Source organism: Hemibagrus wyckioides, linkage group LG23 (assembly GCF_019097595.1).
Source record: "Hemibagrus wyckioides isolate EC202008001 linkage group LG23, SWU_Hwy_1.0, whole genome shotgun sequence".
NCBI classification, from domain to species: Eukaryota; Metazoa; Chordata; class Actinopteri; order Siluriformes; family Bagridae; genus Hemibagrus; species Hemibagrus wyckioides.
Window position 1 is genome coordinate 15,916,001 of NC_080732.1, and position 13,179 is coordinate 15,929,179.

Genomic DNA, 13,179 nt, shown 5'->3' on the forward strand with positions numbered 1-13,179 from the left:
ACTGCCAGGTTTGTGGAGTGGAGCAAATTTGGCCTAATTCTTCTGCGTCAGCAGCTCTAACATGCCAGTGCCATCCAGGCCTGACAGAGAGAGACGTGCATGACTCAGACAGAAACAGGGAGAGAGAAATATGCTTAGAGAGAGAGAGCGAATGTGCATTGTGGGCTAGACGCAGAATGTCTGTCTGAGATGCTTCTTAATTTAGTCTGTGGTGGAGTAGAGGATAGTACCGGGATTGTGTGTTTGTGTCAGGGGGTGGAGGGTGATGCCATACAACCACAGAATTAGAAGCAGGAAGCAAGACAGTGCAGCACAGATGCACACCTGTGAGAGAGCTTTGTTTTGAGATGGTCTGAGAATAGCTTCATTCATGTAGAGCCATGCAGAGCAAAAAAAAAAAAACATCCTGAGGAATTCGTGTTTAAACTTTATTTTGTTGTATATTTGGGATGGATAATGTCTTAGAGAATGGAAGTTAGCATTACAAACAAAATGATCCAATTACAATTATCCTATTACCTATCCATTTGCATCAAGTAAACAATACAAACATTCAGGAAAACGGGATGGTCAACTCCAAGCAGTTACTGTTACCAGTTGGTTATTTTCCTATAACTGCATGTCTGTGTTTTATTCCGCTTATGCTACATTTCCTGCACTACAATTTCACTCTAATTTTTATCCGTTTATAGCTACAATTAATATGGTGGAATGACAAACGAGTTAGTTACTGTTACCCTATATGTTAGAGCAGCTAGAAAAAGTTCTTCCATCTCATTTCTTCAAGTTAACAAGACAAATTCTACGTTCTACTTAAACTTTATGGAAGGAGTCTCTAGTGTCTGTGGTAAAGCTCTAACATATTTTGGCACTAATTGTAAATGCGATGTTGGTTACTGTTATTGCTGAAGGTTTAAATTAGCTATAAAATGATGTTAGAATTGTTAATGAACATGAGCATGGACATGGATTATTGTAGAGGTGCATGGTTGGTATTTCTTTGAACTGGAATTAATCAAGATCACTCAAGTGAGTCTCAGTAACCAACTAACTTTGGAAATGTGACCCACTGTAGTAGAGATGAATGAATCGTCTCCTTGAGAGAGTCCCAAAACTACTGGAGAACGCAAACAGATCTAATCACCTCTCTTCAGGATCAGATGGCACCAGTGGGCCATAAATCAGAGTGTGGGCCTTTTCTGTCCTCTCACTCTCTCATGCATGAGCTCCTGGTCAAAGGTCAGGTGGGTGTGGTGGGGGATGGAGTGACTGAGCTCTGAGAACTTCTCAATGCTACTTTGGCTGTGGGTAGAGAGAAAAGGTCAGGGTGTGTTCAAAGACATGGCACATGAAAGCCACATCATGTCAAAGGTTAGTTAACCCTCAACTGGGAAACCAAAACGGACCAATCTGCTCTGGAACCGCCAACTAATCATGAAATTAATCTGAATATTTATACTAATCAATAACTAAACTGTATCTATTGATATGGTAATTCCTGGACATGTTAAGACAAAGTTCAGGGATTAGCAGCTTCTTGACAGCCTTTAGGCAATAACAACAGCAGCGACACAATGCGCTGATGACGTTAGCAGATGCCGAACAACTGAGACGAGGCGAACGGGAGCAAAGCGTCTTGGTAAATCCCACCATTTAGTCTGTTTTGGGTCTGAGATCAGGATTTAAAGACACTCCCGCTGCTTTGAAGTTGAGGGATTGAGCTTGGAGAGCAACGTGATACCTAGACGCTCAGGAGTGTAAAAGTCTGCTAATGTAAGCTCTCAGTGTCGAAGGAGGAAACCAATAAGGATAATTAGGTGTGCTTAAGGACAAATTACAAACAAACAGGCATGTTCGGCGTATTTTCTTTATAGTTTTCGTCCCACTACAAGGAGCTAATGTGGTTGACTTAGCTGGAAAATCTCTAAACATAAACAAAATCTCACTTTTTTTTGCCACCATCTTGAAGGCCACGTTTGTAACTGAATATTACATTACACTTCCCCTAAGCCCCGCCTCTCAAAGCTGGACTATTATACACTATTGCTGCAATTACACTAAATTTAAAAATATGAAGATGTATTTTTTTATATTGTAATAAGATTTCATAACTTAATAGATATCACAGTAGCAAAGTGGTTACCAGTTCCAAAATCCCCAGATGCTGATGATTAGATCATTTCCTGTACAATAATTGTTTTTGTGGCTTAGTTACATCCAGTTACATCCTAATATATGTCGTAATCAATAAATCTTAATAAATCTTTATTTAATTAAAAAGATTATTTAATTATAAAGATAATTAAAATAAATATATATATATATATATATATATATATATATATATATATATATATATATATATATATATATATATATACACACACACACATATATATATATATTTATATATATATATATATTTTTTTTTAATAACGTGTTACTAGACTTTCTAATTCTAGTATTTGAGTATTTAGTACTTACTACCTTTTGAAATTTTTATAAGAAATCTTAACAAAGTGTGTTCAGTAACTGGCTGTGTGTGTGTGTGTGTGTAATATGATAAATTTATTCAGACACATTACATTTTTTTTACAGCACATTACAATTTAACCGACCTGTTCCCAAACTGCTGAACAAAACATAAAACATTTTACGAGTCATAAAAAAGCATTGTTTCATTTTTATTATTTTTTATTAAGTGGTTTTACTGCAGAATTGATTGGCGTGGCTTAATCACTGAATTAAAGAACTGAGCCACAAAATACACTGACATTTTTCATGGGGGATTTTAAATATAATGATGCGAATTAAATTGTATTTTGGTGGACCTCATAGAAAAAAAAAAGACAACATCAGCTTTCTGTGAAAGTGCGTATACAGAAGATTGCAGAAGATGCATCATCCGAGGGGTTCAAGGGTCAAACGAGGTGATCTGATTACATATGTGTTAAAGTGGATCAGCCTGACAGCTGTGACATGTTTAGTCCGTGTTCATCCAGACACAGAGTCACGGCATTATGGAAATGTTTTAACCGTGTGTTCCATCGAGCTGGTTATAAATAGTGGGGCTGTTCAGGTGCTCTGGAAATAAAACGTTCCATGAAGAAGAAGGGTTAGGAAGGGTGTGAGTGCAGGAGTGCAAATCAACTAAAAATTTACCACGTTAAATAGGAGTATTTTTAAAAATCGTTGGCCAGGAAATTAGTATTTAAAGAAAATTTCAGGGTTTTAGGTTTCATATCACATTTCATTTTTTAGCCAATCTGAAGCTTGCCTAATGAGGCCTGGTTAACAGCTATTAATTTCCTTAATTACAAAGCACACTGTGAGGACAAGCAAGGTGGTTTCCCGGCTGATTTACTGCAGCTTCTCCGTCTCTGTAATTGCCGACTGTCCATAGTGAGGTTCCCACAGCTCATAACGCTCATGCCGGAGGGGTTTGGGAAAAATTCAGCATTTCTTTTACCTTTCAGGTGAAGCTCAGGATTCAGCTCGAGGCTCTAGACATGTTCAACTCCATCTGCTAAGCATGGGAAAGGACCTTCTGTTGTTTGTATGTGTGTGTGTGTGTGTGTGTGTGTCCTTGCCTAAAATGTCCTTGCCTATCTCTAGAGCACTGACTTTAGGGTGTGTCCTCTGGTTGTGGGGTTTGTACTTCCTTTTTTTATCTCTCCAACATGGTGCCTGGCTAAAAAAAAAACTACAATAACAATGTCATGGGAAGTGCAGGTTCATGGCCACATGTGGAGTCAAAGGCTCACAAAAATAAATAGTCAGTGATTACAGCCACCTTTCTGGCTCCGTGTAGCATAAAAATAAGTTTTTGCGAACATTTATATCATTAGTTGACCCCTAACGCACCCCTCTAGCAACAGGACATCTTCATTAGTGTATGGGAAGTTTGCTAGCAAGCTAGATCTCACCAAGTAAACTGAACTGATTGTGTGAACTTCCTACAGTATTTTATTGTGTTAATAAAAACAGTAGCTTGGGTTGGAGAGCAGCAAGATTTATTACTTTATTGAGTACAGCGATAAAGCTAAATCCGTTAGACAGCTAGCCAACCTTAGGCTAGAGTTCTGTAGCAAGATCGCTAAAATCAGCTAAACTAATGAAATGAAAAGAAACAGTAACAAAAATTGCGACAGGATAATCAGCTCTAACGCAAACGTTTGGTTGAACATCACAGTGTTGATGAGTGTTAACTAGTTGAATTCTTGATTCTGATTGGTCAGAAGGTGTTTATTAATTTTCTGTCACACTAGCACAATAGTTCTGGCTGCATTATGTTAAATGATGTCGTCATAATATTGAATAACTAGCACAGGGACTTGTGTGTCATTGTTGATTGATGATTTTTTATTTCTTTGTGTTTTTGTGAGGAGATTTATTTAGCATTTTGCATATTCTTGTCTTCAAGAGTGAGATAAAGGAGAGGATGATGAGGAAACATCAGTGAGAACGGCTAAGGGATAACAGGAACTAGCTTGTTGTGAGATTCTCAGAGACGAAGGATGAGATGAGATGGAAAGAAACTATAAAAAGACAGAAATAAGCAATAAATAACATGACACAAAGACCCTGAAGCACAAGAACTTACACATTATGCTCATTAGGGTGAAATACAGGCGTCGGTGATTGGGTTATGTGACAAGGAAACATGCAGGGGCTGATGGGTAATGAAGTTTAAGCCCAGAACAGATGGTGGTCTACAGTAAGGTGTGTCCCAGCTGTGTGTCCTAATGGAAAAATGAAGAAATCCCTCTCCTTGTAGCTTTGGGGTAACGTTCACTCTGTCATTACACCGCCCTCGCGGCCCACTGTACACTTTCATTAGAGGCTCAGCTAATTTCCTATTTCCTGATTACACTCTGATTGAGGGTCTCGAGGATAAGATCTGAGGAAAACACGCTGCCCCATGTTCGCTAGGAATGACATATAACAATAATAAAGACGTCCAACAGACCAGGAACGCAATCATGAACACACAACTCGGTTTTGTCTTCGCTGTTAAAAGGAAAGTGTTTTCTTAACGCAAAAAGAAAACAAGTGCTAGTTTATATAAAGTGTGTCTATTGTTTAATTAATGGGTTAATCTAAAACATAAACAAAGACCAACAGAAATGAAGAAAATAAGATTAACACACTTAGTGATTTAGCCTCTAACAATAATTTCTTCACTGCCAAGTTTGCTAGCAAGCTAGCTGTCACTAAGAAAACTACTCTGTTGTGTCAAATACCTGCAGTGTAAATATAACTAGTATTTTAGTTTGCGCAGGAGCAAGCTAGCATTCGATTACTTACTTTATTATGTATATAAAGCCAGCCAAGTGTGCTAGCAAGCTAGCTATCACCAACTAAACTACTCTGTTGTGTCAAAAACCTACAGTGTCAATAAAAACCAGTATTTTGGTTTGCACAGGCGCAAGCTAGCATTTGATTACTTATTAAGTCAACTAGCCAAGGGTGCTAGCAAGCTAGCTAGCGTTAGACTAAAGATCTTTAGCAAATTATCAGTTAAACAATGATTAATTAAATAGGAAGGATTAGGTGACTTTAACTCCAACGTTTGGCTGAACATCACAGTGTTGATGAGTTAAAGATGTCTTGAAGTAAATAAAACAGTAAAATAATACATTTTATTTCTGTAATAAGTCTAAAAAATCTTGTTTGTAATGCAATACAGAGGTGGCACAGCTGGAAAGGTGTGTTTTATTTGTTTAATACTACAACACTGTTGAATTCTCGATTCTGATCGGCGTCAGTTCGTTTTCCATCCATGAATCATGTTCATCAGAAGATAAACCCATAGTAAATAGGTAAAAAGACTCCACCGAATTCTGTATTTCAGAGAAACAGTGTAGCTCTGATACACACTGCACTGTGTCCAGTCTGAAACAGAGCTGTCTGAACCTACAGCCAAAGGAATTTCATGTAGGAGCTCTGAAACCGCTCGGAGAATCCGAGGGCCGGATTTTAATGGGATTGTGCTGACAGGATGGATGAGGGAACGGAGGACTATGAGTCAGACAGGAAGGGTGAAAAGACTCTTTTTTGAAAGCTTGAAAATGTCACCATAACTGAATGTTATTAAATAATACAGCCAAAAAATGATTAGTCTTTCCCTTTCTGTTTAACCGTCCTATTATCCTTGGGGTCAGTTTGATATCATTCAATGATTTTAATGTCTGTAAAAATACGTTTGATCTTTTTTGCTTCATATTTTATGACTTTTCCTAATTTAAGACGGACAACCAGATAAAATGATTTTCAGCTTCCTGTACACATTTCGTGGCATCAGTGATCCCCAGTCTGTTTTAGCTGTATGAAAACCATACAAAATACATTCATCTGCTTTGGTTGTTTTGGATAATATTCAGGTCAGTTTTTATAATCCTCATGAACATCCCTTTGCTTTGGGGCCCTAACCTAACATAAACATACCTGTGGTATCGCAAGAAGTTCACACGACATGCTGGAAATGAAAACATTGTTTCTTAGAGACCCTGCGGAAAAGACATGTTACTATCCTTGATAGCAGAAATTCTACTACTTTATAAATAAAATAAAACTATTACAACAGAAAAAAGATCTTTCTGTCCAATTGGAGGGCAGTGGTAGATCAAGTGGTTAATGCTTTGGGTTGTTAATCAGAAGATCGGGGTTCAAGCCTCAGTACCACCAAGCTGGCACTGCTGGGCAATTGAGCAAGGTGCTTAACCCTTTCCACCCCAGAGCTGCTGTATCATAAATGACTCTAATCTCTGGAAGCTGGGATATGCAAAGAAAAGAGTTCCACAGTGCTGTAATGTACTGTATATGTGGTGATAATAAAGCCTTCTTCTTCTTTATGGTGATCTGTAAATTTTTTATAGTCCTGCAATAGAAATTCTGGTGGAGGAGTAGGTTGGGGTTATGTTTTATTTAAAAAGCTATTTAGGTAGTCAATAAAGAATCATAAATTACTTGGCCAACATAAAAAACCTGGGTAAAAATGACATTCCAGAGGCTTCAATTGCTGGGGTAAAAGGGCAAAAGATGATTGTAAATTTGAGGATAAGTAAAATTTCTAAATGTCCCTTTTATGCTGTGATTGTAAATGCAGAACTCTTAAGGCTCTTGGTGTGGTTCACGTGTTTTAAAAATGGCCGATGCTCCGAACATAACCTTAGACAGAATTTTAGTAGGTGAAGATTATAGCTGCTTATGAACAAGCACATGGGGCAACTCTTTTTGTTTTTCTGGAATTTATCGATGAATATATCACCAAGCCTCCTGGTGGTCTCCCGGGTCCGATTCCTGATTCCCGACACTGAAGGGTTAACTCTCAGTGCCGGTCCCAAGCCCGGGTTAAATGGGAGGGTTGAGTCAGGATGGGCATCCGGTGTAAAACCTGTGCCAAAATTAAAACTTGAAGACCAAATGATTCGCTCCCAAACAGGGAGCAGCCGACAGAACAACATAACAGAATACATCACCCCTAATAGGCTAAAAAAAACCCAGAAATACTACAGTCCTGAGTGTCTACTTTCATATGAGCTTCATATCAACCACCACTGTGGAGAGGAACATGACAAAGTCATGACAAATCCCTCTGGGAAAATGAGTGAAGGAGCAACTACTGAAACTTTTGTAGTTGTACATCAGCGATATTCCCTCACCAGCCTCTCTGCCATTGCAGTGTTTTCCTTTCTCATGTCTTTGCCATGTCCATTTCCATCATTACCAAGTTCTAACACTGGAGACGTCTTCTAAATGCTTCAGCACACCAAAATTACACAAGAACAAATGTGAATGATTGCATTAATATAAACTGGATAAATAGGATTACTATCAAAGCAAAAGTTACAGGAAATGAATTAACAAAAAAACAAACAGGATTGAGATAGCATCCAATAGTGTGTGTGTGTGTGTGTTTGTGTGGTTTAATGTAATATAAAGTGTCATCGTGTGTTATTATTAGAGATAAGTAGAAGACACGAAGCTCTTTTAGAGCAAAGAGAAAAAAGTCAACATTCCCAACAGCTGTAGAAACAGAAATCTGACACTGACGTGTGTGTGTGTATGTGTGTGTGTGTGTGTGTGTGTGAGACAGAGAGAGAGAGAGAGAGAGAGAGAGAGATGGGGGGGTCATGAAAGTCCTGTCATCACTATCACACCTTCAACTCAATATACACACAAATGCATAACTGACTTACAATATACACACACACACACATACACAGAAGATGAAGAGTAAACACCACTTATTAGATAAAATCTGAAGATGATGGACGTCTCTTGACAGCTGAACTCAACTGTACAGAGAGACAAGGAGAAGGTGGAAGAAAAACGTCTAGTAATGAAACAAGTGATCAGTCAATTATCTAAAACCCAAGATCAGAAGTCAGTGAGGATCTTTAATGATTCCTGATGAATCGTTTTGTTTGTAAAGGAGATCCCCATGGGAATGTAGATCAGGTTGCATCCTGAGGGAACAGCGGGGTTAAGGGTGGGGGGGACGGGGCAGTTAAAGGCTGGATAATGAGCTGAGTAGAACTTTAAGTTGACCTGAGTGGGCTGGAATTGTATAATAAATGCATGATATTTTATGAGAAATTCTGTAGCTAGATTATTTTAAAACAGCAAATGTTTTGAACCTTGGAAGCACATGAGACGAAGCAATTCCAAAAGGATTAGACACTGGAGAAGGAGGAGGCGATGGAGATGAACGATTGGGAGAAGGAGAATGATAATGACGAGGATAAGAGCAAGAGGAAGGAGGAGAAGAAGAATGTGAAGGAGGAGAAGGATGAACAGGGTGAAAATGAGGAGGAGGAGAAGGATGAACAGGGTGAAAATGAGGAGGAGGAGGAGGAGGAGAAGAAGAAGAAGAAATGGAGAAGGAGGAAGAAGAGAATGAAGATGACAAGCATAAGAACAGGTAGAAGAAAAAGAGTAAAAAAAAAGGAGGGCAAAAGGAGGAGAAGCATAGGAAAGGGGAGAAAAATGAAGAGAAGGAGATGAAGGAGGAGGAGAGGGAGAAGAAAAATGATGAGAAGGAAGAACAGGGTGAACATGATGATGAGAAGGATCAGAACAAGTTGAAGAAAAATGGGGAGGAGGAGGAGGAGGAGGAGCATGAGGAGGGGAAAATAAGGAGAAGAATAGGAAAGAGGAGAAGAATGAAAAGAAGGAGAGGAAAGAGGAGGAGGAGAGGAAGGAGAAGAAGGCTGGGGTGATGAATAAAATGAAACGAGATGAAGAGAAGGAGACGAAGAAAAAGGAGGAGGAGGAGGAGCACAAGGAGAGCAAAATGAGGAATAGGAAGAATAGAAAAGAGGAGAAGAATGAAAAGAAGGTGAAGAAAGATGAGGAGAAGGAGAAGAAGGAACAGGAGTAGAGGAATTAGGCAAAAGGGCAGAATGGTGAGGAAGAGCAAACTGAGGTAGAGAAGAAAAAGTACATAAGGAAGATAAGACAGATTAAACGTAGAGGATGGATGAGACGAAGAAGAAGTAGGAGAAGGAGAAGAAAAAAGGAGAGAAGGATAAAGAGATTTATTCCTGATTCTGCGTATCCTCAGTGACTGAAATAAACTCTAGTCAATATGAATCAATACAAATCTGATATCTACAGAGATTTACTATAAGATACTTTTTTCTAGAAGTTACCTGTAGATATTTATTTCTCCTGTTAGCAGAAACTGTAAAGTCCATAATATACGCTAAGTCTCTTTTTTTCGTTCATTCTACTCTTCTCTTTCACGTATTTTTGGACGTCTTTGTCTCGCACCAGCAGCGTGTTTCTTTCGCACTCGCCGTGAGGCAGGAACATGACGGCAAAGAGGACTCACAACAGGGTGAGGTCAAGGGTCACCGTCACACCGTCTGCACACCTGAGTGTGTGTGTGGCATTGTGGGGGGCAACACCTGGTCTGTTGTTCTTAGAAGGAAATGTAAGCGTGTGTGTGTGTGTGTGTGTGTGTGTGTGTGTGTGTAGTCCCACAGCTTTACTCCAGATGGACCTGCTGCTCTCATGGATGACTCAGAGGCCCTTCTCAGACGCCGCTCTGTCACACACAGGTGCTGCGGGGCACGTCTGCGTGTGTGTGTGTGTGTGTCTGCGTGTGTGTGTGTGTGTATATCCAGGGTTAGAATTTGTTTTTATTATGGTTGACTCATAACTGCAGGTAAATGTGAAGCGGTGGGTGATTTCTTCATGGAGCGAGACAGAATGACAGAACAGACAAGACATAAACACGCCAGAGCGAAGGGACAAGAAAGGGAGGAAATACGATCATGAGAGAAGAAAGAAAGAGACAGATGGAAAGACGTGTTGTTTGGTGGCGAGAACATGGTGTGTTTTCCACAGGGTGAAATTCCTGGATTCTCGCTCACCATTTCAAGCAACCTTCACACTTTTATACTATATTACATTCGGGAATAAGTATAGCTTTGAGATAATGGCCAGTTGTAGCTCATGGATTTGTTTTTATCCACACTAGGGTCAAGAAATCCAGTAAATACCTTTATTAAAGAAATGTCCTACTGTCATATTTGAGACCAGTATAGGATCACTTAAGTTTTTGGACTTCCTGTTTTGAAATATCTTGGCTATGTGTAAAAGCTCATAGAATTAGAAAATTTAAACAAGAAATCGTTCTTGGCCTCCTGGTGGACCAGAGGCAGGATCCCGAGCTCTCATTGCCGTGGCCCAGGTTCGATTCCCAGGCAGGGCACCACCCCAACCACTGAAGAGTTAACTCTCATTGCTGGTCCCAAGCCTGGATAAAAATGGGAGGTTTGCGTCAGGAAGGGCATCTGGTGTAAAACCATGCAGATTGAATGATCTGCTACAAGCAGCGGACCCTGCCAGTGCGTGGGACTAACGCTAGGATAATAAAAATAAGAAAATGTTCTTTATCAGTTGATGAATGTACAAGACAGTGGTGAGACCGGCCATGCTGTATGGTTTAGAGGCAGTGTCACTGAGGAAGAGACAGGAGTCAGAGCTGAAGATGTTGAGAGGTTCTCTTTGGGAGTGACACGGTTGGGCAGGATTAGGAACGAGTACATCAGAGGGACAGCTCATGTTGGACATTTGGGGGACGAAGTTAGGGAGGCCAGATTAAGATGGTTTGGACATGTCCAGAGGAGGGAGAGTGAGTATATTGGTAGGAGAATGTTGGACATGGAGGTGCCAGGCAGGAGGCAAAGAGGAAGGCCAAAGAGGAGGTATATGGATGGAATAAATGAGGATATGAAGCTAGTGGGTGCAAGGGTTGAGGATGCAGAAGATAGGGATAGGTGGAGAGAGATGATTCGCTGTGGCCACCCCTGAAGGGAAAAGCCGAAAGAACTTAATGAACTAAGAAATGTTTGTGATTTTCTTATTCTATTGAAGAAAAAGCCATCTCTATTTCGCTTAAATGAGTTCAGCATCTTGTAAGGAAAACACACATGTAGGCATGCTTTCACGGGAAAATAACCAACGACACAAAATTCCCATCCCAGTGTTCCCATTTCAGCACATGCTGAAGTGTTTCATTCCCGTTATACCTCCTTGTTTCTCTTTCTTTTTTACTTTTTATATATTTCTATTTAAATTTAATGCTAAAATACACTTACGTTATAGCAGCTATAAACATCACTCCCTCACATTCACTTCCACTTAATATAAAATAAAAAACATCAGCTCAATTTACAGAGAAAACGTTTGTTTCTGAAATATTTCAAGCAAACAAGGAAGCTGGGAAATTTCCTTCCCGAAAAGATCCCATATCAGCAACTTGTTTATGCTGAATAAGAACCCAGTTTCTAATCTCTTCCTAAGTCCCTGTGAGCGAGCTGTTGCTATAGCAACAACGATTGCTGCCGGAGTTTCTGACCGAAGTGCTATTAGAGAAAATGACTCGACACTGCCGGACCAATCAGAATGGAGACTGATGACCTAAATATCCCGTCGCTCTGTAAATTCATTTTCCGAGTGACTCAGTGAACAAACCTCGGCTCCGTCATTAAGCAAGATGCTTTACACAACACCGAATAATGACGTACCATCATATCATATCATACAGTATGTATGTGTTCATGCTTTACATCACGTCATTGGCAAGTCATGTCAAGACTGATACACACCTTTTATCCACTTATCCTTTACTCTGAAGCAAGAATTCCTCGCAAATGATCTAGCAAGTTAGCTAAAAATCCCGTATTATATCTCAGTACATGAACACCAAGTACACCATTTTCCCCACTACGCTCTCTGGCTCCTCTGGGTGTGTTAAATGGGCTGAATCAGATCCTCTCAGTTCTATACGCCATATGCGATAAAGGCTCCAGCTGTGTGTTTAATGAAACCGAGGCTGTACACACACTTCCCTGCGCCCTCTGGCTCAAACCGTGTCTGCCGATACACTGTACCGGAGGAACACCATAAAAAACCTTATACTGCAGGTCAGAGCCGTTTATGAGCATTTCTGACACTGGGGTGATTTTCACGGTGGATTGTTCATGGTTTATTATGTGCAGAGGAAACGGATTCGTTAAAAGAATTTAAGGGTCGAAGAATTATAAAGATGAATTAATTGTATATGTATTAAAAATGATTGAGTGAATGTTAATTAGCAACGTGGTGTTTTGTGTGGGATTTTATTATTTTGATTATCCGCAATTTTAAAACATGACGTAAAAGGTTTAAAGTTATTTATAAACACCACCACAATAAATAAATAAATAAATAAATAAATAAATAAATAAACAATTCTACATATACATAAATAAAACATGACTTGAAAAGTTAAAAATTGTATATAGACACCAACAATAATAAATAAATAAATAAATAAAACATAACTTGAAAAGTTTAAAGTTTTTATAGACGCACTAATAATAAATAAATAAATAAATAAATAAATAAATAAATAAATAAATAAAACATGACTTGAAAATTTTAACGTTTCTATAGACACACCAATAATAAATAAATAAATAAATAAATAAATAAATAAATAAAACATGACTTAAAATGTTTAAAATTATTTATAGATAGCACCAGTAATAAATAAGTAAATAAATAAACCTACATATAAATAAACAAAACATGACTTGAAAGGTTTAAAAATATTTATAGACAGCACCAATAATAAATAAATAAAAAACAACAATAATAATAATAATAATAACAATATAAAAA